Source organism: Carettochelys insculpta, chromosome 1, assembly GCF_033958435.1.
Source record: "Carettochelys insculpta isolate YL-2023 chromosome 1, ASM3395843v1, whole genome shotgun sequence".
NCBI lineage: Eukaryota > Metazoa > Chordata > Testudines > Carettochelyidae > Carettochelys > Carettochelys insculpta.
In genome coordinates, this window is record NC_134137.1 from 325,255,577 (window position 1) to 325,283,321 (window position 27,745).

General features: G+C 43.3%; 1 protein-coding gene across 3 annotated transcripts in view; it reads right to left on the reverse strand.

The window, feature by feature from the left end:
- NRCAM (neuronal cell adhesion molecule) overlaps positions 1 to 25,095 on the reverse strand; it is a 312,466-nt gene extending 287,371 nt beyond the window's left edge. For all 3 annotated transcript variants that reach the window (XM_075014586.1, XM_075014593.1, XM_075014600.1), the window contains exon 1: positions 24,992 to 25,095. The gene's annotated coding sequence lies outside the window, so the exon portion shown is untranslated. The remainder of the gene's footprint in view (positions 1 to 24,991) is intronic.
- Positions 25,096 to 27,745: the final 2,650 nt, after the last annotated feature.

Below are 27,745 nucleotides of genomic sequence, written 5' to 3' on the forward strand. Positions count from 1 at the left end.
ACCTTAAAAGAAAAAGGTTGCATTCTCCTGTTCCTGTAACAAGGAGTGGCATATTATAAGCATTCGCAGAATAAAGCCCCATCAACAATGCACGGTCACGTGAAACAACCCTTCTGAGCCAGCTGCAGGCTTCCTGAAATTTCATTCAGCAAAAGGTCAAGAACTTACAGTTCTGGAAGTAGGAAACTTTTCAGACATTCTTTGGAGTTTAGTTGCTCACGACATTTTCCATGTATTTCAGCCCAAAACTAACATCTCACTGTTCTTTTTTACTGTCCGTCATTTTATTCCCTAAATATTTCCAGTCCAGTGCTCTTTTGGGGACTATGTAGAATGGCTATGTACTTTCTTTGCCTTAGGAAAAGTACACAAATGGGTAGTTATAAGGCTGACAGGTTTCTAAGTCTCACTTCAACAGGTATCACACCAACAGTACATTTATACTACAATTAGACAGCTGCAGCCATTCAGGCTAAGGGGACATTTAATTGCAGTGTGGACAATCTGACTTGAGCGACAGTCTGAGTTGAGGGGCGAGGGGTGGGGGTTGTGGGTGGCGGCGCACACTAGAGCCCAGGTTCTAACCCAGTCATCAACACTACAGTAAAATACCTCCTTAGCCTGAGCCCCAAAACCTCAAATCAGCTGGCACAGACCAGACAAGGATTTGTAAACTGCCAGACAGAAACACCCAAAAGGTTATCCATTTTGAAATATATTAATACAATTACTCAGAGGTTTTAAATCCAACACTTTAAACTGTGAAAAGAGAAATAAACTAAATATATTACCTAGGATTCGAATTGGAAGATCACCACTTTATAATCAAATCAAGGTACTGAGTTGTGTATAAAATGCTGGTATACACCCCTAACATGATCAAATATTAAAAGCATGGGTTATCCACCTTACATACATCTATTTGCATCATGTAATCCTGTTAAAATGATTATGATGTCAGATCCATTTGGTTATTAAACACACTACAGTGATACCCAGTCCACAAAACTGTCCTCACTCAGTATATTTACTGCTGAGTTTTTTATCCCTGTGTTTTTAAAATTAATCCCACAAAATCTGAAGATCAGGCTATGCCTTTTTACACTTGGATATAAATCTGACATATATGCGGCCATGCACATCAGATTAGTGGAGGGAAGGTTCTGCTGCTAAATGCAAAATTTTTAACTAAAAAGTGATGTTTGAAAAATCACATGATTTTACAATTTCTGTTCTGACCACAGTGCCTGCCCTTTGCACATCTGCTTCACGATTACTTCTAATATATAAACCCTGAACACATTCAAACAAGTGAATTTTTTCTAAATAACCTATCAATAAATATTTACTTCCAAATGTGGAATAGCAATTTTCCTTCCAAAATGACTCTTTCCCAAAGCCTGGGTGAAATTAATTCCTAGATTCTTGAGAGTATTAAGATATGTATTTAATGACAATGCAAGGCTAGAATGCAAGCTTTAGATCATTGACAAGGGAAGATTTCCCACTCTTCAGAAGAAAAAAAGCAGCACTTTTATCTAGTTCTTGATGTCCAGAGTGATTTTTGGTATAGAAAAGCTATTTTATATCTGATTAACAGTTTTCATGGCGTTCTCTGTACCATGTACATTTGACTAATGGTAAATAAAAAAGCCAGAAAAAATATGTCCCAATAATAACCTTAAAACATCAGAGAGGAAGCCGTGCTAGTCTATACACTATCAAAACAAAAAGCAGTCAAGTAGCACTTTAAAGACTAGCAAAATAGTTTATTCGATGAGCTTTCGTGGCACAGACCCACTTCTTCAGACCATAGCCAGAAGAAGTGGGTCTGTCCCACGAAAGCTCACCTAATAAACTATTTTGCTAGTCTTTAAAGTGCTACTTGACTGCTTTTTGTCTTAAAACATCAGTAAAACACTCCTAGAATAGCTGTGGGGGTTGGGGTAACAACATATGCAGCTTATACAGATTACATAGTGGTGCAAGTTAAAGGTTTTACTCACACTTTTTGGTACGACAAGCAGAACTCAGCCAATGTTTTGTAACTCATTTGTAATGCTATCATTCTGACTTCATGCAGATTACTTTAAACCTTTAGCCCACATCACACCATCATGTATTCTTTTTCCTCTAGATGCACCATGCTGTATTTATATGCAGCTTCTGTAAAATGAGCTGAAAGTAAATGTTAACATAACATAAAAATGGGGAAAGAAGAAGACAGGAAAAAGGCTCAACAAAGTTCAAGCCCCTAGCAAAGTGTCTTCCATTCATTTTCAAATCACAAGTGTCCCCTTTAAATTTGCAAAACATGGCTGTTTCCAAGCTTCAAATTCACTTCTACGCTAATTACCTCCGCTGCTTCACTGTCTTATGCTTTCTTAACATTTAAACATGTTTACAGTAATAAAAGGGCTATTGCCACTATTATATTATGTTACTTGGATTTCTGGTTCTGTCATCAGGTTAGTGACCTCTTGAATTTTTAGTCTCTGCATTCAGGAACTGGACTGTTCCATAATTAAAACAATGCCACTATTATTGCCACTTACTGCACATAAAATTAGTGATAATCATTAACATAAAATGAGGTTGCAATTAAGACAGAAAGTGCCATCACATAAAAATGTAAACTAGTGTGCCTGCTCTTTCCCACAAATGTTTCAACTATGTCCACAAGGAAAAACAAGATAAGAACTTACAGACCAACACAGTCTGGTTCAAACGATATTTGGAGAGACAAAGAAATATATTCTGCCCTTTACGCAAATGTTAATTTAAGTTACTCCTCAAAACAAATCAACTGACACAATCAGCTGAATTCATCTGCACTGGTGCTTTACTCTGCTTTACTAATGTTTAATGCATAAATCTCTTTTCTGTTCCTCAGATTACATGCTGAATACATCTTGGGATACTACTTTAAAGTATATGGAAATATTTATCTTGTCAAAGTAGTATCGAACTACAAACGAATGAAAGAACAAGAGATGAAAGGCTTGAGTCAACCCTGACTTCACTGTTATTTTCAATTAATGCTGGTGGAATATCAGTAGCAGATCTCTAATCTAAAATTACTTTGAAATAACTTCACACATGTCGAAATAGTATGGAACAAAACAGAAAGTGTCAATGTCTTTGCATATACTTTGATAATTAAACATTGGAAGAAAGGGTACTTATCACAGGTTCCCTTCCAGGGTGCCACCTGGAACTGGGGTGCCACTGAACCCTGTTACTTACCTGTCTGTGCTCCTCCCGCTGTGTTGCTGTGACAAGCTGAAGACCTGCTCCCAGGCTTACATTTCCACCAGCATTCACGCCAACAGGGATGCACCCAGTTACAGTTACAAGCAGACTCTCTGAGCAGCCACTTCATGATCCAACAACAGAGAGGCTACAGCCAAGATAACCCCCATCCTTCCGGGCACATACACACTTACACTGGCATATAAACCCAAAATTATACCATCTGGCACCGCACAGGAAACTGTATTGCATCAACTCATAAAGTTCCCCCACCTCAATGTGGGGACACAACGTAACAGCTCCTGCCCCTTAAGCTAAGAATCCCCAAGCACTTCACTCCCAACTTACTGGTCTAGGTAAAGCATAAAACAAGTTTTATTAACTACAGAAGACATATTTTAAGTAATTAAAATAAATAAAAACACAAACTAAATTTAACATACTACATAAACTGTTAATTCATCACCAGTCTCTCAGACTGACTAATTATAGAAGCAGGCTTGCAGGTTCTCAAAGGACAAGCTGCCTTTGCTTTGGAGCTTGGGATCCTCACCTCAATACCAAGTTCTTTTCCTTAGGAGCTTCTCTCAAGTATTCAGTTGTGAGGAGTGAAGAACAACAGATAATATTACCTCCCGCCTTAGACAGATTTAGCATATGGTGGGAAAAGACAGTTATCTGTTCTGTAACTGGTGTTCTTCGAGATGTGTTGCTCACGTCCATTCCAAGTTGGGTACGCGCTGGCACATGCTCAGTTGCTGGAAGCTTTTTGCCCTAGCCAGTAGCCTAGCCAGTAGCCACAGGATTGGTGCAGTGTCCCCTGGAGTGGCACCGATATAGCCACCAATATATGCACCGCCCAACCCACCTGCTACTCAGTTCCTTCTTGCCGGCTACTCTGACAGGGGGGAAGGTAGGAGGGTTTTGGAATGGACATGAGCAACATATCTCAAAGAACATCAGCGACAGAACAGGTAACGGTCTTTTCTTCTTCAAGCGATTGCTCATGTGCATTCCAAGTTGGGTGAATAACAGCCAATGCCTAGAAGGCGGGGTCAGAGCCCCAGAAAGAATGTAGGACAGTCCTGCCCACTGCAGTGTCTTCGTTGAATGCTCCATCAAAGCATAATGTGCTGTAAACGTATGAATGGAGGACCAGGTAGCCACCCTAATGCTTGCCTAGATAGGCACCTGAGCCATATACGCCACACAGGATGTCTGAGCCCTGGTAGAGTGAGCCCTGATCGGAGGAAGGGGAATGCCCACATCTTGTAACACTCCTTGATGTATATCACTATCCAGGAGGAAATCCATTGGGAGGAGACTGGAAGGCCCTTCATCCTATCAGCTACTGCCAAGAACAGTTCTACTGGGCCTAGTCCTATGCATATAGAAGGCCAGCGCCTCTCTAACATCCAAGGTATGTAAACATTGCTCCCTCGGGGAGGCATGAGGCTTTGGGTAAAATACCAGAAGGGAAATGTCCTGGTTAATATGAAATGCAGAGACCACCTTCAGTAAGAATGCAGGGTGAGGTCTCAACCTAACCTTCTCCTTGTGAAACACTGTATACAAGGGATCCACTGACAGTTCCCACAATTCAGATATCCTTCTGGCTGAGGTGACAGCCACCAAAAATGCACTTTTGTAACTCAGAAACAGCAGGACACAGGCAGCGAGGGGTTCAAAGGGGGCTCCCATAAGCTTGGCTAACACCAAACTGAGATCCCACGGAGGCAGTGGCGCCTGAACCTCTGGCTTGATTCTCTCTACCCCTTTCAGAAACCTCTAAACTAGAGGGTACAAGAACACAGAAGATGTTCCATGACCCAGGTGGAAAGCTGAGATAGCAGCTAAGTGCACCCTAACTGAGGAGAGGGGCAAGCCCTCCTGTACCAGATCCCAAAGGTAATCTGAAATCATCGGGATGGGGGCTTATGAGGGAGATAGCCCTCTGTCAGACACCCACACTGGAAACCTTTTCCACTTAGCCATATAAGTCACCCTTGTGGAGGGTTTTCTATGATTTAACGATACTTCCTTTATGGGATCTGAACAGACCAGCTCCCGGCCTCTCAGCCACAGAGCATCCATGCCATAAGGCGCAGCAACTGGAGACTGGGGTGCTGCAGCCTCCCCGCTTGATGCATCAAAACGTCCAGCCAGATCAGCAATGTCATCGGCTTGTGCAACGACAGATGAAGGAGGGTCAAGTACCAATGCTGACAAGCCCATGCCGGTGCCACCACAAGTATCAACTCTCCATCCAACTGACTCTTGAGGAGGACCCTGTGGACTAGAGGGACTGGAGGGAACACATACGTCAGCCTACCCAATCAGAGGATACTGATGGCGGTAGGAGCAAAATGTCCCACATTTCATGTTGAGGTGGGAGGCAAACAGGTCCACCTGGGGATAACCCCACTTCCAGAAAATAGAATGAACGACCTCCAGGTGGAGTGACCACTCGTGATCCATAAACCTGCTGAGCGGGTCCTGTAGCAAACTCCGCGCACCTGGCAGGTAATGGGCCTGAAGCATGATGCTGTGCTGTATGCAGATGTCCGAGAGCATCATGGCCTTGTGGCACAGAAGAGAGGAGCATGTACCCCCATTTGTTTACCCAGTACATTGCTGTTGTGTTGTCTGTACTGACTGGCACGCAATGCCCCATCAGGTTGGCCTTGAACACCACACATGCTCGTCTCATGGCCATGAGCTCCTTCATGTTTATGTGGAGCTGAAGGTCTGAAACGCTCCAAAGAGCCTGGGTTTGTAGCTGTCCCAGGTGCACTCCCCACCCCTGGTTCGAAGCTTCCATTACTAGGGAAACGGAGGGCTGCTGAGGGACAAAGGGGACTCCTGCAAGGATGACCTGCTCATCCAACCACCAGTGCAGAGTTGACAGAGTTCGTGGTGGCACCGTAACCACCAAGTCTAAACTATCTCTCACAGGGCATTCTCAACCTGGCATGCTGTACCATGAAGGTGCATGCTGCCATTTAACCCAGCAGACACAGGCAGCACTTGGCTGTCATGGTGGGAACACCAGGATGTTGCGGATGACTGCCCCCATGGTTCTGAACCCGTCATCCAGCAAGAACGCCCTGGCACACCTGGCATTCAGTTGGGCTCCTATGAACTCTACTGACTGAGATGGGAGCAACACCAACCTTGCCTTGTTGATTAGGAGACTGAGGCTCACAAAAGTTTGACAGATCAACTGCACTTGTTGGAATACCTGTTCCCTGAAGCAACCCTTGACCAGCCAGTCATTCAGGTATGGCAACAGCTGCAACCCTTGCCTGTGCAGGTGTGCTGCCTGTACTGCCATACATTTGGTGAAGACCCTTGGGGCTACCAACAGACCAAGAGGCAGCACTGTGAACTGATAGTGGTTTCCATCTGCTATGAACCTGAGGAAACTCCTGTGAGGAGGGTAGATGGAAATATGGAAATATGCATCCTGTAAGTCGAGAGACACAAACCAACCCCCCCATTCCAGCATCGGGAGTATGAAACCCAGGGATATCATAAGAAACCTTATCTTTTTTACAAACTCGTTGAGACCACTTAGGTCTAGAAAGGGTCTCAAGCCCCGCTTTGGTTTCATAATTAGGAAATACGGGGAACAAAACTCCTGTCCCCTGAATCTGGGAGGAACTTCTTACGTTACTCCAGAACCCAGGAGGGATTGCAATTTCTGCTGTAAGATGATCTCTTGATAGGGATCCTTGAAGAGGGACAGGGAAGGGGGTTTGGAAGTTTGGACAGGGAAGGGGGTACGAAGAAAACTGAATGGCGTATCCTCTCTACCATACGCCAGACCCACCCATCTGTAGTGGGTGGCCCTATAATTTGTCAGACTGTAAAGGCTTTTATCTGTGTTGTCTGGAAACAGGGTAGGGCCATCGAAGGGGAGGTCCTGGATTATTTGCTGGACCTCATATGGCAGGACAGAAACCTGCAACCATGCCCCCCTGCACACTGCCACTTCAGAAGCCATAACCCTCATGGCAGCATCCGCAGGATCCAGGGCTGCCTGAAAGGCCTCCCTTGAAACCAGCTTGTTCTCCTCCACCACCACTGTGAAGTCCTGCTTGGCTTTGGGTGGTACCAGTTCAGAGAATCTAGATAGAGCACTGACTGTATTGTAAGCATACCTGCTAACCAGAGCCTGATGGTTGGGGAGGGACCCTGGAACCCTTGGCACTCTCTATGGTTTGCAGCATCCACTACCAGGGACTGGAATGGGGGCCAGGTATACAAATGTTCATTGCCCTGGGAGGGGATAGAGCACCATCTCTCATTCCTACAGGCCACAAGAAGGGCTGAACTGGGGTCTGTCAAACCATTTTAGCCTTAGTGGCAATTGTTTTGATTATGGGCAGAAACACCGTGGCAGGACCCGCAGAACATAAAATATGTGACAGGGTCCGTCTCATCCTGGACCTCCTCCGCCTGCACCCCCAAGTTTTGGGCAACTCTCCTGAGGAGTTGCTGAAACACCCTATCATCCTCCAGTACCAGTGAGGCCAATGAGCCCGCCACCACCTCATCTGGGGAGGAAGAGGATGATACCCCTTGCACCTCCATTTGGATGAAAAGGGTAGTAGCGGCCTGTTCATTGAACTGGCCTCCCACTGGGATTACAAGGTAACTGGGAGGCACTGTAGGTGGAACAGGCATGTGCATGTGCCGGCCAGAGAAACCCCCAGCAGGCAGTACAAACAGCGCCAGTACTGTGCCCTGTCCTCGAGCACACACAGGTGCCTGGGCTGGTGGCTACCCTATTGGTATTGGGGGAACAATCACCGACAGCACCGGCAGAGTTGGAGTCCAGTCTCACTGCGAAGGTGCCAACAACATTGCTTCCATCTCCTTGGCATCAACATCAGCAGACAGAACCACAATGTTCACCGCTTCCTGCTGTTGCTCTGGTGGTGAGGCGCCCAGCGATGCCGATGGTGCTGAGCGTGGGATCGGCAGGGCTCCAGGCACCATTGATTTAACTCCCACACTCTGGTGCTGTGCCTCGTGAAATGCCCATGTGCCCAGAAGGACCACTGTTGCACAGCCTGCGAAGCCGGTGGCCAACCTATATTGCCTGAACGGCGACTACGGTGCCTGCAACGGATATGGTGCAACATTCTTGTGCTCCCACTGCATCCAGAGCTCAAGCAGAACGAGTCCAACTCCAATGCAGATTCGGAAGCAGATGACCATGGTGGGGCCACCTATGCTGGTGCCAATGTCAAGCATGTCGATGCCAGTGCTGGAGCACAGGGCACCTGAATCTGGCTCACGGTCACTCCCTGATGGGTCAGCACCAAAGCACTCAGCACTGAGTACAGCGTCGGTGCCAGCATCAAAGTGAGCGTGCGGGTTGATGCTGGTGTCACATCCATAGGTCCCATCCGCTTAGTCTCGATGCTATGGCACCAGTCCTCCACAGACAAAGAAGAACCCAGCACCGTCATTTGAAGAAAGCCTTGTGCCATTCAAAATACCTCCGTCACTGAGGGCAAGTCCAGTGCCTGTGGGCTCCTGCTCTGCACGAGCTTCAACATACGTGCTTTCTGCTCTTTAACAGGGCACACCAGAGCCTTGGACTTGTGGCCACCACACTTAGACATCGGTGACCTATGTCTCTCATGCCTCCTCTTCTTCTTCAGCACTGGAGATTGGCTCCTATGGCACCACGAAGGCAACAGTGTCTGTGCCTGCTCCTGGTATTGACAGTCCTTTAATGGCACCACAGTAAACGATGCTGGTGCACTTCGCACCAAGGAAGCTCCATTCTCTACTCCCGCTGAGAGGCACCTCCTTTAGCAGGACTTTAGGGTGTTGGGCCCTATCTTTCAAAGTTAAGTAAGGCTTAAGGGCCTTACTAATTGATCAGAAGTCATGCAAGTGTCCTTTCCACAAGCAAATCAGGCAAGTTGAATGGGGGTCACTCTTGGGTACATGTTTGCCATATGTGGAACAAGTCTTACAACCTGGAGAGCCAGGCATTCCCCAGAGCCAAGGCACCAAGGGGGATGGAAAGCCCCACCTTGGCTATTAGTTAGGATGCTAAGACTAACTATCCAACACTAAAACTACACTTATTTAAGTACTATTTACATTACAAAACAGGCTACTTGCTAATAATTTGAGACGATAAAGGCAAGAGCTCCAACGACCATCAGCGTGGTGAGAAGGAACTGAGCAGAGGACAGGGTGGGCAGTGCATATATTGGTTGCAATATCGGTGCCACTCCAGGGAGCACTACACCGACCCTATGGTTACTGACTAGGGCAAAAAGCTTCTGGCGACTAGGCGTGCACCTGTGAACACCCAACTTGGAATGCACATGAGCAATCACTCGAAGAAGAAACTTGGTCTCAGACCAGTTTGCTGAAAAATACAGACACCCCAAAATGGAGCTGAGAGTCACATGGCTTGATCACATGCCCTTGTGTACCTTGCTGAGTCAAAGCAGCCATTACTTACCGACTGGAGTTTTCTCAGGAAAATGTACCAGGTGGGATGATTAACTTTTCCTAAAACCTGTTGTTTTTTCTAATGGTCCATTACCTTAAGTAGCTCTTCGCAGCTGGCAATCTAGACTCGAAGCATTTTGCCTAGAGGGTGTTATGCAAGTGTGACTGTATGTGAAATACAGATACACAGTCAATACTCATAGCTTCAGATTCCAAAATGATACGTGTATACAAATAAAATAATTATATTCAGTAAATCATAAAATGTCCAATGATACCTTGCATGACCCATCACGCAAAATGCATCATAATTATGTCAAACATCATAATCATGCAACTATGAAGAATATAAGGTATAACATCAAAATATTGTTCATAGATGTGAAAGTGTACAATGTGAATCATTTGGATCTTCCCATATGCAGCTGGAGGATAAAGCAAAAATATCAAATGATCAAATGAAGGAGGGCACCTGTGATTTGTTGTACAGGTGTTCAGGTTAAAGAGTCTCATTGAAATGTTAGCAGCTCATAGAAGACTGGGTACCAGCAACAACCAGGTCAGCTTCTTACAATTTATGTAAGTTAAGGAGATCAACAATTTTTCATATGCAGGCCTTGGAACCATTATCCATATCTTTATTTCTTCAGGATTAAACTGTAAAAAACTCTATACAAGATACCTTTAAAAGGACATGGAGGATGAATCTGATGGACAGTGCATTGGGCTGTTTAGAGAGTGGATGTCCCATCTCAAACATAGTGAACCCATGCTCCAGGACCTACACTGGGCTGCCTGTGTATTGCTGGATGGTGTTTAAAGTGTTATCCTTACCTTTCAGAGGTTTAAGCTGTTTGATATCTATGTATCTTAAAGACAATCTATCACCCTGTGCCACAACACCAAGGTGTGCATCTGAAGAAGTGAGTTAACTCACGAAAGCTCATGCTCTAAACTTTTCTGTTAGTCTATAAGGTGCCACAGGACCCTTCGTTGCTGCTACAGATCCAGACTAACACGGCTACCCCTCTGATACTTAACACCAAGGTGGAGATCAGCTTATGAACCTGAGCTAATGTACTGCTTATATAATTAAAAAGGGTCTGCTGCCCAGGTTCTCGCTAAGTAAGCCCTATGATTTGGAATTCACTCCCCTCCCTTTATCCAAAATACCTCAAATTCAGTGACTTTCTTTAAGCTGAAATAAAGCCTTATGCTTCTTGTATAATCATTTACCATCAAATTACTGGAGATTTATATCATTAACAGCAGATGTGCGTAGAAAGGTCTTTTATTTTGGATGCTTCAAAAGGCTATAAAAGTAAATCCCAATATTCACTTTTTCCCTGAGCCAAATTTTATATCTATAAATAAGCATCTGCATAAGATTTACAATAGGTTATATCATCCATTCAGACTGATGATCAAGTTAGTTAAAAGAAGATGGCTGTTCTGATCTTTCAGGATGGACAGTGGCACTGTCTCACAAAGCCAGCTGTTGGATACTTTATCTTCTTGGCAATATGGTTCTTAGTCCTCTCACACTGAAGCTCTATTCAAAAAACTAAACTAGCAGGATAGAAATCCAAGCCTTCATTTTCTCCAGCATGAATAATATTAATAGATACAAATCCTGCTTTTGTAAAATAAAATAAATCTTTCTAACAAGCAAGGTATGACACACATAGCTCTTCTGAGGAAAGAGGTACCTTCTACATGTTTTTTCATGTTGCATTTAAAAAAAATTAAGCTCTACTGAACAACAGAAGAACAGGGTGTTTTATTATGCTTGAAGTGAATATTTGGCATGTCCTACTTTAATTGTAAAAAGTTGTTTAAGAATTTGCAATTATTAGTTTATGTGAGGATTTTCATGCATAATGTATTTTTCTTGGGGTGTTCCTAAACTGGCCAGAGTCTTAAAAAAACAGGCACTTTTTAAAAGTAGGCTTTTAAATATTGCATCTGCAATGGCGTGCCTGCTAGCAGTTACAGATTTACAAGATAAAATGTAGATGCATATTATTTTTTGTACAGTTTTAAATGCCAGCATAGGTTTGAGGAAGCAAAGGCCTCCAAGGAAAGACAAGAGCAGCTACCTCAGGCTGCGCTCAGGATGGGACACTAATCCACCTGCTTAGTGGGGAAAGGAAGACAAGGCAGTTACATAAGTTTATTAATTAATTATATTATATTATATTATATTATGTGACTCCGTTGGCTTCCTTTCATATCTATATCATATATCATAGAGCTGGAAGGGACTCTGAGAGGTCACAGTCTAGTTCCCCGCACTCAGCAAGACTTAACATGTGGTTTTGAAATTCCTGTTCTGCCACTAGTGATGCTTGACCAAAGAATAAAGGCAAACACTGAATAATGGCAGCAACTACATCATTAATCTATTAACTAATGAGGCCTAAGTTCCGTATTACTTACTGAATTCCTTCCCCAACCCCCTATTTTGGACGTGTCTCATTTGTGTGAGGAAAAAATTCTCAAGTTTACATAATTTGGGGTTTGTGGTTCATTTTAGCTATGGCTACATGAGCCCCTTCCTTTCAGAAGGGGCATGTTAATGAGCGAGTTTGAAAGATGCTAATGAGGTGCTTCCATGAATATGCAGTGCCTCATTAGCATAATCGTGGCCGTGGCAATTCAAAAGTGCGGCTTTCCAATCACGCACCGCCCGTGGAGATAGAGACCTTTCTTAAGAACCCCCCAGTCTTCAAAAGCCCCTTCTTCCTAACACCAGATAGGAAGAAGGGGCTTTCAAAGACTGGGGGTCCTTTCGAAAGGTCCCGTCTCCATGGGCAGCATGTGATTCTAAAGCCACACTTTCAAATCGCCGCGGCTACCATTACGCTAATGAGGTTCTGCATATTCATGGCAGTGCCTCATTAGCATCTTTCAAACTCGCTCATTAATATGTCCCTTCTGAAAGGAAGGGGCTCATGTAGACACAGCATTTTTTGTCCTCCCAAACTGACCATTTCAGGGCTTTAATTTTTGCCTTTCAGGAAACCAGTATGTCATTTTGAGGTTAAAAAAATCAATATTAAAAAAAAACCCACAAGAGTCCTGCACAGCAAGAATATGTGTTGCCCATCTGCTTTTACAAACATTTAGGCCTTATAGATGACTCTTGAGGCAAATGAAAGATTCTATGATCTTTTAATTTTTGGTGTGTAATGCTTACTGTTGCAAGACAGACTATTTAAATATATTAACTATATTTGGTATTGAAAATTGTAATTCAGGTCATGAGCACTCACAGCATAAAATGGGTTCCAAATACTACAAATATACAGTATATCAAAATACACACACACACACACACATTTAAGGTCAAGTCAAATATTTAGCTTAGTGCCTATCCAGAGATCAGAATTGTTTAGATACACTCTGCAGTGGTTATTCTGAAGATTAATTCACATAACAAAATGTGCAATTGATAAAAGTACATATTAAAGTAATTTATACACATGGGTTTAAAACTGCAACCTGCAACTTGCATCATCTACTTCAGTGTTTCCCAAAGGGTGGTACGTGAAAGGATTTCAAGGAGTACATGGCAGATAATAAATTACTAAAAATCAGGAGATAAGCAGTGAGACAGCACTGGGAGAGGCGGTACGCCAAAAGCCTGAAGTCCTGAAAGGGATATGTGAATGTTTTAAGTTTGGGAAACACTAATCTAGTAGATGTCAGACATGTAAATCTAGGTGCCAGCATTATTCCTGCACTTACACTACTGAACACATTTTTTATTAAACTGCGATGTGATTTCAAATACTGTAACTGAAGAGACTTATGCAATCTCTCATTTAAAGCAAGACTGGATACTTTAGATGCTGTTTAATATTTACCAAAGATGAAAGAAGGTCACAGAACATTCTAGCTAGTTATTTAAACAGCTGAGTCTCCTCTCATGGATGTCCATTTGAAGATATCTGTGCACAATGAGGCTATAGAGTCTGATTTCAAATCTTCCTCTGCTCCTTCAATCTGAGTGCTGCAGATCATACTGCAAGAGGATTTTTGAGATCTGTAGTGGCCTTGCAAATAACCAGTATTCACAGTGCTCTCTTCCTCCTACAAATGCTAACATGCTTTATGAGAGTGCCTACAACAAGGAAATGAGTCAAGTGACAAAACTTCTATTTTTGCCTGAGGAGCCTATTTTACACTCTAATAAAAATTTAAGGAATTTTTGATGTTCAGATCAAGCTTGTCTCTTCTTAATTTTATCTACTTTCTCCTTATGCTATTTTGGAAAACACAAAACAATCACTTTCCTTCACTACTCTTGCGTGGCTGTTTTTACCTCTCTATACATCGCTGTTCCGTATTCAAAATTCAGATCCAGTATCGATGTGAAGCAAAACTATCACAATCTAGATCAAGAAACTAGTTAGTAAATGTCCACTTTTGTGTGAACTGGCCATCACAGGTAATTAAGCTGTTTTTAAATAAATAGATGCATTTAAGGACAGTTAGTAGAATTTATACTATTCCGCTACAATGAGATCTTGAACTACTTGTTGTGTTCTGCAGTCCAGATAAGACTGACTGGCAGATAATTCTGCCATTCATAAAAACGGTGCTTTGATGTTTTCACAAGAAATCATAGTTTTGCATTTTGGAAGCACTTTGTGTTTACATGGTTTGCTGCTAAATACATGAACAAGATCGATATTTTAAATTGTTAATACACCTATGAACTTATAATTCCCCTTCTAAAAGGCTTTGGTCTATCACATGCAAGATTTGAAATATTTTATACTTCTATTTAACTGAATTTACATAATTTCCTGTATAAAAGTGTTCCTTTATTCAACTGCTGTTTTACTGGAAGGACTCTCCACTTACTCATTTTTTGTTTCCATTTGCCCTTGGATGACAATAGATACAGTCAAAAAGGGATGATAAAATCACGTTATATGTACCACCCTGTGAAGGTCCCTTTGAAGTCTTCTTTGGGCTAGGGCAAACTTCCTAGGTCATCTTTCAATTCAACTAGGAAAAAAAAAGTCACACATCAATCCCTCTTGCAGGTCCCCATTACCTTCATGCCTGTTTTTCAAATGTACAACCCCTGAAGTAGAAGATCAGAGTGGTTTAGGTTTGTAAAACCCTAAAGTAATATTTCTAATTATTTTAAGAGTTCTAAAAATACACAAAACTGTTTCAAATATACCATTTTACTCAAAATGTGTTAAATATATTTTATCAATTGGTTTTGTACCAAAGATAAAAACTCAGCTATATTCTTTTCTGACCTCTCTTTCTGGACTTTGCTTTCTGTCAACCTCTCATCTTCTTGCTCTGTGCCTTAATGAACTGGACTTCATCTTCTCTGTTCCAAGCCCCTCCTAGTCTCTGCTAGTCTGATTTCTGCTTATTTCTCTTCCAAGATCCCATTTTTCCTAATCCCCCAGATTTTTTGCAGCCTCCCTCTCTAGTTCCTGTATGCTTTAGGCACCTTCTTCTCAGTTATGTCTCCTCCATTCTGATCCTGCTGCTGGACTGTGCAACTTCCCTCACAACAGCATTTTCTAAGTGATTACAAATTTTTAAACATATTTGCATAAAAGGAAGACCTCAAAGGCCATATTTCCTGGGCACACTGTATTTATTCATTTAGGTTTATAAAAGGAATCCAAGTCATGGTCTGAGAAGCTCTGGTGCCACTACAAGATTTAAAGATAAAACAAGAAAGAACTTCGAATACAGTAATGCATTGGCTTCAAATATTCCACCCCAATCAAACTGAGAGGGGAAAAGAATGTGAACGCCCTCCACATGTACAGTATGGTATCTGACATGGGCAAAACACTTATAAGGATATCCATATATCAAGGGTGGGTAAAAATCTAGCTTGCCAAATAGCTGAATCCAGCCCATAGCCCAACAGTAACCTCAGCCAGGCTCCCTCATTGCCCTGGCTCTGCATGCCTCTCAGAGAAGCTGGCTGTGGGGCCACATGCTTCTCTGAAGGAGTAGGGAGAGGGTTTGTCCACTGTCCTGACCCCTAGGACAATCTTGTAGCTCTCATTGGATACTTTCTGGCCAATGGGAGCCACGTGTTTGCAATACAGGCAGCACACCAAGTACCCCTTCCACCATCCCCTCAAGCCCACAGCCTTTCAGAGAAGCACACGGCCCCTCACAACTGGCTGCTCTGAGCAGTGTAGGTGGGGTGGGGCAGGCAGGGACTCTGGATGAGGAACATGCTAGGCTGCTAGATGGGAGTCACCAAGATAAGCATCTCCCAAGCACAGCCTGCCTCTGGCATGCTAGCCGCTTGCTTCCCTCTAACCCTATGCCTCCCTGCATCTCTGGTTCACATAACCTAAACCCTCTGCCCCCTATTCCTGCACCTACACCCCCGCACAGACCCTGCACCTGAACCCCCTGCACCTAGTCACAACCCAAATCCTTGGATCCCCACTCCAGGTCACAACCCTATCCCAGACCCTGTACTCTTCTCCTGTGCTCATATCCTCTCCTAGACTCTGCACCGCAATCCCCTGCCCCAGGACACCACCAGTGTTCCCTGTAAGCTGAGCACTTAGACGGCCACCCAGGATTCAGGTGCCACCCAGCTGATTAGCAGAGCACCCACAGTGGACAGCATGTGTTGCTACTGATGGCGCGCATCAACACATGCCTTGGTGCACATACAATTTTATTCTACCCATGGACAGAAAAATTAGAAGGAACAATGGTCACAACCCCTTCCTTCACCCAAACTCCCTTCCAGATCCCACACCCTTTCCTGCATCCCAATTGCTTATCCCAAGTTCCCTTCTGCATCCAGCTCCATCCCAGACCCCTTACCTCCTCCATTAATCTCATGGAAGAGAGCAGCCTTTGACCACTTAGCCATTTATCAAACTCTTGGAATGCCCCCCGCATCAAAAATTATTGCCCTCCCCTACTGTATACTATAGCAATGGGCAGATTATAAATACGTAAAACAGATCTTTGTATCAACATTAACTTTTGAGCTAGTTCTGGCATTTTACTTTTAACTCACAAAAGCTGTGTCTACACTAGCCCAAAACTTCAAACTGGACATACAAACGGCCATTTCGAAGATTACTAATGAAGCACTGAAATACATAAGCCTAAGGGGATTTTGAAGTTGGTGGGGTCCTTTCGAAAAGGACCCCCGTCTGGACGAGCCGCACGGCAACAAGCCACAGCAATTTCGAAGTGCTGCGGCTGCCTGCATGCTAATGAGGCGTTGAATATGTATTTTAGCACTTCATTAGTAATCTTCGAAATGGCCACTTGTATGGTCATTTTGAAGTTTTGGGCTAGTGTAGACATAAAGAGTCACTAAAGCTCAGTTCACTTTCGCAGCAACCAAAACTCAAATGCATGATTCTCCTCTTACTTAGCCCATTATATTGCCAGTGTAACTAGAGTCACTCCACTCCTAATTTACACCAATGTGAGAAAAAAAGAGAATTCAGCCTCTTCACTATGCATGTGCATTATATATATATGCACACATTCAGCTTTTAATTTTGATATCTGTTGGTGTATGTACTGGACCATATCCATCCACAGTGTTGTGTTGCCAACTCTCACAATTTGATGTTGTACTAAAACTCCAGCTTGTGGAAACAACTATATGAAAATCTCAGCTTTCGTTTTAAAGAGATGAATTTTCTAGTCTCCATGTTTTTAGGGAAAAGCTTAAAATATGTGACACAAGTTAACCCCAAAGGTACAAAATCCAAAAGGCAGACAAGAGGAACCCTTTATTCCCCAATCTCATTATTCTGAAGCCAAATTGGTGACTTTTTGAGGACTAACATAATTTTTGAATTTCAGAGCATGTCAGTGCTGCTCGTACCATTCCACTGGCATGAGTCAGATCCTCAACCTCACTCCATCCTCTGCAGGATGGGTACAAATGCTAGCACAGTGAAAGGAGTCACCAGATGTCCCTTTCTGGGTGGTGAGCTATTCCCCAATACAGAAACTAAGGGTAACAGCAACAGGCTGTCCTTCCAAAGAACCCATTAAAACCCTCAGCAGCAAAGTACTGTCCCAGGGATAGGGAAGCTGTCAGGACCAGGGCTACACATAGTACTGCCGAGAGTCTGCACATGGCGCTATCTAAATAATTACAGTACTTGCTGCCCCAGCCACCAGCCCTTCCAGAGCAGATATCAGCTGCATCAAATTATTACAATCACTTTCTGACAGCCCTTTCCAACTGACAGATTGTGCTTCCAGGGAAATGGTAGGACCATGCACTGTTAACCTCTAAGTGACCTGTTTTAAGCTCTGGTAATGTCACCTATAACTGAACTGAACATCTGTCAAAACCAAGACAATTCTTTTGCTACTTTCTATTCCTTTTATTGGCCTCCTCCAAGTAACTAATCTTTTTTGGCTTCAGATCTTCTCTCTGAGGATCATACCTTTCCTCCTGATATATTTTGTTTTTCACTCTGATCACCATTTAGTTATCTTTTCCACTGTTGTTCCTCCACTTTGTCACAGTCCTCCAGCCCAATTTGTTCCCAAAGGCATGCATTCTTTCCCAATCCATTCAACAACCATGCTCCATCAAAGAATGTTGTCCTTCCTGCTGAAATCTCCCATGTATTTTATTGCCAACCCTCTCACTTTCATTTCTACTTTCCATTCAAGTCTTTTTGCTTTTGAGCCTTTAAATTATATGATAGCCTTTCACATAGATTTTGCTCTCTATCCACTTTCTCATGCTCCTCTACTAACATCACATATGCCATCATGTGCCAACAATGCCCAGATGCTTTATATATTGGACAGACTTCTAACTCCCTTAGACAAAGGGTTAATGGGCACAAAACAGACATCAAAACACTCCAGATCCACAAACCAGTTAGTCAACATTTTAATGGAATAGGGCATTTTATTAATGACCTAAAGGTATGTGTGTTACTGAAAAAGAACTTTCGCACCATTCTTCAAAGGGAAGCAGACGAGCTGGCTTTTATATTCCAATTCGGCACGTTAACACATGGCTTAAACCGGAACGGGAACTTTCTGAGTCACTATAGGGGATGTCTGCATACTTGGCTTAATCTAATTCTTGACCTCCCCCCCCCCGACCACTCCACTCTCTGATTTGCTCACCTTGATAATCTTTTTCTGATTTGTCCTCCTTGCTTACTGTTTTTGGTTCTCTGTGCCTTAAATATTGAGTCTGTTCTGGTCTGGCTATGGTCTGAAGAAGTAGGTCTGTCCCATGAAAGCTCACCTAATAAACTATTTTGCCAGTCTTTAAAGTGCTACTTGACTGCTTTTTATTTTGATACAGCAAATAGAGTATAAGCTTACGGTGTACGATACTACTAGGATTGGTAAATAAAGTACTCTGCATAAATTTTTGTTTGTTTCTTAATATCTTATCTTGTTTTTCTTTAGTGTTATGCACTGCTAGGTATACCTCTCTATTATCCAGAATATTTGAATATCTGGTAATATATCTGGAATATCAGTACCAGGGCTGCCAGATATGAAAGAGTTTACTGTAATATTTCCACTGAAAACAACAGAAGAGGATTTCATCACTCAGTGCCTTCTGCTAAATGATTCATGATTACAGGTAAGATAACACTCTGTAACTGAATCTTCTATTACAGAATGTTGTATGAAGTTAGTGTATCTGCCCAAATCCTGTAGCAAATTCTGATATTTCCCACAGTGTAATGCATTTAAGCCATTAAATGTGTCTCTCTACTGATGTTTTAGCTAAAAAAAAGTTTTCAATATTTATATTGATGTAAATGGCATCTTATGGAATACTATAAAAGACAGGTCCCTTCCCATACTATTTTATAATCTAAATTAGACAAACAGCACTGACAGTGACAAACAGGAGGAGCAGTATTGGAGGAGAAAGAGAAACAAGGGTTATAATAGGGAAATACTACGATGTGTTAATTTTATAAGCCTCATGGTAACCCATCTAATTGTTTTTAAGTTAATACATTCATATATTTGGGGACATTGTCTAAAACAAGGGCCTAAATACAGCTCAGTGATATTAATGTATCCCGCAATTAAGCTAGAGATCAACTGTGTTTTTCTGAGGCAGAATACTGAACAACCGTAACAGCAACCATGTTTAGAAAGAGCGGAAACAGAAAGGTATTCATATATTTTAATAGTGTGGTCAAACAGCACATAATTAGGGCTAACGTATTATTCCTCCAGCCTCACCAAAATTCAGAGATCTTATGTTTGACTTTATGAAATCCAGAAGAGAAGCCAAGTTAGCCTTAATTGTGTCTTGTTAAACTGACAATTTGAAAGCCAAACTCTTCTAATGCAGCTCTTTTCTAAAATTATCACGTCTTTATATTTCCAAACTGTTCTTTTTCCTCATTTGGCTTTTTTTCTTTTCTTTTTTCACACATCTGAGATGTTTTGGATGGAATACTGCTTCTACATAAAGCATAGCTGCTTAGAGCAAAAAAGGGCTACTGTGAGCTCTTAAAAGAATATTTTATAATTCAAGCTGTTATGCTTCCATACTAAAAGTTAACAATGAGAAAGTTGTAATCACATTATGAATTGAACCATTGGAAAACAAACAATGCAGGAAGTAATAGAAGATGCAGATGAATATTTCTATATTTATTTAACAAGCACTACAAGAGGAAGGTTGAAGAGTGGTCAGGATGAATATTTGCAATGCAATTAGCCTAGAGAAGTAAATCTGAATGTATGCCAGCTGCCAGCGCTTGCCCTTAATTCACACAATCTAACGTCTAGTGTTGCACTGTGCCTAGCATCACTACCAACAATCTTAAATATTTCGTCAAATAACGCCATGTTTACTGAGCATTTTAATCAGGCCCTGAACACATTTCTAGTTATACCATGTAGTGCTTTCTCTCTATTGGTCCATGACCACCTGTCACTTACACCTTCCATCAATACAGAATTTTCCAATTCAAACAAATGCAGTCGGCACAAGAACTAAGCTATCATTCAAATTTCGACATGAGAGTTGAACTCTGTTTTTAGTGTTCTTTGACTCTGACCCAGCTGTACCCCCTCCTTCACTGAAAAGGGCAAAGACAACAACCCAGCAAGTGGGACAGGCAAAACAGACCTCCTTTGTTCATTTTTTTTCTTTCAGTTTTCTATTGAGGTAAATAACTGAAAAGCTCAGCCAGCCTTCAGTAGCTCAGGAGAATGCAACACAGCTAGCTTGCAACTTTGCTTTCCTGATCAACAAACAGCATCATGAAACTTAGGAAGCTTCATGTTGATCTTAAATAAGGTACTGAGCTTAAAATATTATTTACATGATTTCATGAATAATAAAATTTATAGCAGTAATCAAACATATACATAAAGTGACAGTATATTTAGCGTAAAACACTGTAAATACTATTTGCTTTGCTATCATAAAATTCAGTAAATCACCGCTATGAAGAAAACACACTGATTTTTTTACATATCAGTCCTCTCAAGAAGACAACATCAAATCTACGGCATATTGCAGAGCAAATGACCTCCTGCTTCATTCCATCGGTTTGCACTCTTTGGATATAGATTTTTTTCTGTTGTTATTTCTTTCCTGCTTTGTCCATAAAACAGAACGTAAATCTACATGCCGCACTATTACCAGCCTACCCTACTTCCACTTTATAACAAAGTCTGCTTTGTTATTAGACAGTCAAAAAAGTAAAATAAAATAAAATAAAATAAAAAGCCCTCCATAGGCTAAATTATACCTCAGCTGAAAGTGATTTGAGATAACTGGGAAAAATATAGAGACACAGATAGGCAAAATGGATCTATTTCACTTTTTTATATTTAACCTTATTATTAGCTGTCTACTAGGCCAATTAGCTTTTTGCACTCAGTGTTTCTTGTATTCAAATAGTAATTATGCAGATTCACTTCTATGACTGAAAAAAAAATACTGACCTGAAATTTCAATCCTGCACACCAATAAAGCATGTAAATTAGGGTGACACTGCAACTGTCCCATTAATTCCACTAACCAAATATAAACATCTGGCTGAAACCTAGGTTGTCATCTTTGCAGAGTCTACAGTAGAAAGCAATACCTCAACAAATCAGGACCTAACTTGAAGCACAAAGTAGTGGACATTCACCATATCAATGGACCATTTAAACCATTTTCCTTTTCCCTGTTACAACCCTTCTTTCTAACAAACAACAAAGGAATTAATATTAATTAGACAATCCTTTACTCAGTGGAGATAAAGCATGTTAATTAGGGGTCAGATTCTGATGTCCTTATTTGGGATGAGTATTATCTTATTTTGCCAGTATTCCCCATGAGGACAGTGAGACAAACTGCATAGAAAGAACATCAGATTCTCCTCCTATATATTCTCACAGCTGGTAATATTATTTCATTTAAATGGTCCCATCATAAAAAAATCCTAAATTAATATTAATTTTACATCTCAGGTAAGGTATTATGACTGTTTCACAAACACTTCTGTCTTCAAAATATATTTGTTTTTGTTGTAATTTCTACAAAAATATTTACTTAGCAGTTTAACTCATTAGCTCAGACAATGTTTTAAAATTACAGCCATCAATTAACTGCACACTGATTTCCCTGAAATGCTTATATTATAACCCACTTCAAATATTTGGTAACATAAAGCAGATAAAATACTGTAGTTTGAATTAAAAATAGGATGGCTGTTCCCCCGCCAACTGGTTCTCAGATAAGTTCCTCTATGAATAATGTACCAACTGAACAATATCTTTCATTTTTCTGCTGTCAAATATTTACTAGTATATGTTGATCAAAGTTTGAGATGTTTCTCTCAAAACATATACCCAACCAAAATTTAAAACAAAGGCCAGATGCCTACTGATGCTGAGTACTGCCTAACTCTGGGCATAGCACTACTGATTTCAGTTTTAAAGCAAATGTTAATAATGTTAACCAACTGGAAAGGATGAACTCGATCATGCAGCTGCTGAAATTAATTGAAGTTTTACCAGTGATTTCAATGAATGCAGGACTGGGTTTTAATAAAGTTTATTCTCCATCCCTGACTCCAATCAAAAATGTGTTTAAACTGCAAAGCAACAGAGAAGGAAATACTGCATGGCTGAAAGAATGAGAACACTAGAATGAAAGAGCTAATCTTCACTGCCTCACTCAAAAAGAGTTTTGACTGAGTGAAGAGTGCAAAACTGAATCCTAGGTAAACAGAACAATTCATACTCCTGATAGTATTAGACTTCCATACCACAATCTCCTACTCTTTTTTGCCACTTACTTCACAACACACACATACACACACACACACACACACACACACACACAAAAAGTTTTGCACTACCTTTCCTAATTGGATGGCCATTATGGAACAGCATTGGAGAGCAGACTGAACAATAATATGATCTTATATTTTAATGGCTTGGAAGCCTTGTGATTTTTTGCGATACATTAAACTCTTTCATAGCTAGCATTGTGTTATCTGGAGCTCTCAAATAACTGGCATTTTAACCATAAGTAAATTTTAGTTATGTTTTCCATACGTGAAGTATAGTGAAAGTAAATACAAATAAATACAGCAAATACAGTATACATTTACAGTGTATAATACTACTGATGTTGGTAAACAAAGTACTATGCATACATTTGTGTTTGTTTCTTAATCTCTAACCTTGTTTTTCTTTAGCGTTATTCATTGCTAGGTATACCTGTCTGTTATCCAGAATATTTGAATATCTGTCAGTCTCCCAGTCCCAGCACTGGGTGATATGAAAGAGTTTACTGTAGCTGGACTTAACTTATTACTGAACTCCAAGGCCTTGGTTGGAACACATGCAACACTTCAAAATTATTCTTTTCTGCTCAGTAGTATAGCAACAGATCAAGGTCAGGTTAATTATTACTTTTTAACTACAGGGAAAGTATATTTCCCACTCAGACTTCAGGTTCCTTTTCTGTAGTGGTTACTATTAGATGGGAAGCAGCATCGCAAAGGTGCAGATGAACACCTTTATAACTACAGACTCTGTTGCAACCAGGAGGTACACCCTATTTTGCTAGTATGTGCATGTAAATTTAACAAGGAAGGGAAAATGCTGGAGTGTAGTTATAGAGGAAAACTACAGGGCAGCTTTGGGTAAAAGCAACATGGTTTTACTCTCTGCACTGTACGTTCCCAAACTACAGTGAGATATATTTGCTAGGCTGAACATGTGCCTCCACAATGCTGGTCTCTCTCTAACGTCCCGCTGCACAACAGGATACAGCTAACAACAGAGGCACTCACTACTGCCCACCCACTAATGCTTCAGTGGCAGTGAGTGACCCTCAGCAGTGTATACAGGGCTGCACACGGGGAGCCTTTAGCAACGCGCACGAGGCTCTTCAGCCCCAACCCTTGGCGGTGCATTTGCTACTTCAGCATAGACAGCTCCTTCCCTCTGCGTATTGTCAGACATGGGCGGGGGGTGAGAGGCTGCAGCGCCCGAGGAGGAGGAAGCAGCTGCGCATTGCCAAAACCGTGAGGTGCCGGCCGCAGAGCGCTGCGGGCGGGCGGGGAACAGGGCACCGCGCAGCAGGGCAGCCTGTCCCCAGTTCTCTGCGCCGGGAACGGCCACCGCCCCGGCTCGGCAACCGCGAGGTCAGCCCGGTCAGCGGGGAAGGAGAGCGACGCGCTGCCGCCGCCCCTGCCATGGCCTGGCGGGGGCAGTCGGGAAGGGAGAGACTTTCCGGCACGCGGGCGAGGGGCAGCGCGACGCGACACGACACGGTCCGGTCTCCCGCCGGGCATCTCCCGACGCGGCCCCGCAGCTCCCACCGCCCCTGCCGGGCCCGCGCAGCCCGGCGACCCCGCGCACACACGCCAGGCCGGCCGGGCAGTCGGGCCCACCCCGCCGCACGTGCGCACGCCCTGGGGGCGGGGGTGTATAAATAGCGGCACGCCGGCCGCAGCGCTCCCGGGCAGGTGCCGCTCGCTCGCAGACCCGGGGCCGGGCGGTCCCGATCCACAGACATCCCCCCTCCCCCCGGCAGCTCCCTACAAGCCGCGCTGCCCTGGGCTGGACCCGGCCCGCACAGCAGGTCCCGCTCTCCGGCCGCCCGCAGCCAGGGTGGGCGTGCGCCCGCCGGTCTGTCGGGGGCGTGGGAGCAGAGGGGACAGGCTGCCGAGCCCGGCGCTCCTCCCCGCTGCCGCAAGGCAGGGCGAGGCGGCGGTCGCTCCCGGTGGAGGGTACTTACGGCTGGCGGCGGCCGGCTCGGGCTGCTGGTGGCTGTGCGGCGCGTCCCTCCCGCCGAGCGCCCCGGCCTCCTCCCCGCTCGCCGGCTGGAGCGAAGAGCGCAGGCAGGCGCGCTCCCGCGCCGATCCCCTCCCCACCGCCCCCGACGGTACCGCGGGGCGCGCGCGCGCGCGCCGTGAGGGCGGTGAGCGGGGGCGCGCGCCGGGCAGCCGGCGGCGAGCAGCTCCCCTACGCACCCCTGATAGGCTGGGAGGCAGCGGGCCCGGCCGCCGGGACTGGCTCGTGACCCGCTGCGCGCGCCCGGCCCCGCGGGACTGTGCGGCACCGGCACTGGGGTGCAGCCCTCGCTCCCGCCTGGCGGGCTTGAGCCCGGACCTGTCCAAAATGGGGGCGGGGGGGATTGTTCCACCTTCAGTGTGTGTCTTTCTACACAACCTCGTCCCGCCCCCGGCGGTGAGCCGAGCCCGCCGCCCCAGGCTGTGTGACAGTGGCTCTGCAGCGCGCAGGGCCGCTGCACTGCTCGCGCGCCCGTCTGCCCGGCCGCCTCGGCGAGAGCTGCGGAAGGCTGATCAGGCGCGCGGGCCCCGCGCGGGGAGGAAGGCGGTGGATGCTCTTCCCGCAGGCAGCACTGGCTGGTAGGAGCCGAGGTCCCGAGTCTGCAGGGGGCCCGGCCTAGGCAAAGCTTTACACCCAGTCACAGGCCAAGCTTTTCTTTCGAATACCTGCTACTTGTAACCTCCTAGCGTCCCTTTAAATAAATCAGTGCTTCCCAACCTTGTCACTAGGGCCGGCCCCCAGGCACCCTCCCCTGACCATTTGCAGATCCCCATCAAAGCCAGTTCTAGCCACTGTGTACACATCATTAGATGAGAAAGGAAACCACAGCCTAGATTTTCAGATTGCAATTAATTACATTCGAGAAAGACATTTAATCTTAAAAGAGTTGATTATAACTTTGCAATTTATGCAAAACTTATTTTCTACCATTGCTCAGTGGTTTGAGCATTGGCCTGCTAAACCCAGGGTTGTGAGTTCAGTCCTTGAGAGGGGCCATTTAGGTGTCTGGGGCAAATAGATTAAAAAAATAGCTGTCAGGGATGGTGCTTGGTCCTGCCAAGAGAGCAGGGGACTGGAACTGGGGTCACTTCCAGCTCTATGAGATGTGTGTTTATCTCCATAGGATCATGTTTATCTATCATTCTCCCCCTACCCACCGATCCCTTGCAATACCCATGCAGAACCCCCAGAGGTCCACAGACCCCAGATTGGGAACCTCTGGAATAGATAAATTACTGCAGTTCCTAACTGGAGCTAAGGGTTGTTGTTGCTATTTATTGGTGTATTACAAGAACACCGTGGAATCCTAGTCATTGTACCTGACCCTGTTGCTGGAAAATAGAACAAAAAAGTGCCCCTAAGATGGTTGTAGTTTAAATAATACTATTTTATACTGGGAAGCTGACTTTCAGAGAATGAATGTAGTCATTAACAGTCCTGGTCATAAAATGTTTACATATGCTTACCTTTTCACAGAAATGGTCCATTTGAATTCAATTACTTTACTAACGTCTATATAGTTACACACGAGTGTTTGCAGGATTGTAACCACTACTTTTGCTCTCATGCTGTAGAACAATGCAATAAATAAAAATATTTTTCACATACTAAATTGGAGCAATTGAAGCTTAACATGGGTCAAATTCTGGGAAATGTTGTATTTTTCTTGTCAAAGGATGAGGAACCATTGCAGTTCCTTTTACAGGCTGTGACTAAGGGATTTTTCATTCTTGGTCTGCATATTGTCTTCCACATACACCTCTTGACACCAATCTCTTGATTTCTCAAGTGCATTCTTTTTCTAATCATTCTGAGGGCTATCCAAAAGGGCTCCAGACTAGACTAGAATCTAGAACAGTCTATCCAAACTCTACATTATTGAATTTCAAACCATTCGTAAGGAAATTTAATTTACATTCTCAATCTTTCCATGGCTCTAGAAAGTTGGATACTTCCTGGACATAATTACTAATGGTGAATCAACCCACAAGATGAATTCTGTGGTATTAACATAATAGTGCAGAACATAATGTTTGTAGAGAGCAAAACTCTTATCCTACATCTACTGACTCTACCAACAAAACCCTCGTTACAACTGTGGCGATCTTAAAACTGCATTACTGACCTACTGAAAACACAGTGGAGAAATGACAGGTCCTATAAATAATTCAGCACAAGTTTAAATATCCAAGGTTTTACAAAGTGATAAATCGATCACCATTAGATTCCATGCAGACTAAGTTCAAGTCAATCAGTGTTGTCTAAGATGTTGGCTATTATCAGTTTGCTGTCTAAGATTTACATGGATGAGGGAAAGTCTGCTTAGGCTAATAAACAATGTTAGCCTTTTAAACAAACAGTAAGCACTCAGACTAAATACAGCATGATGTAATTTACTTCACTTACTCAGCTTTCACAGACAGCTTTCCCTGATTGTCATCTAACATTTTTGTGTATTGTGAATGTAGTAAAAATACAATTTCAAAACCCAACAACATCCCAGAACATCCTGGTGCTTCCTAACTTATCCTACCCTTTGGAAAGTTCCCTTAGGAGATGTGTTGTCTCCCGGACTAAGGAAATCAAGGCAAAAAATGCTGAAAGCAGCATTAACGTCCATAAAGATATCTGCCTGTGTTCCCTCCAGATTCTGAGAGTGATCTTGCAGAGCTGCAACAAGGAGATTCCACAAATTTTT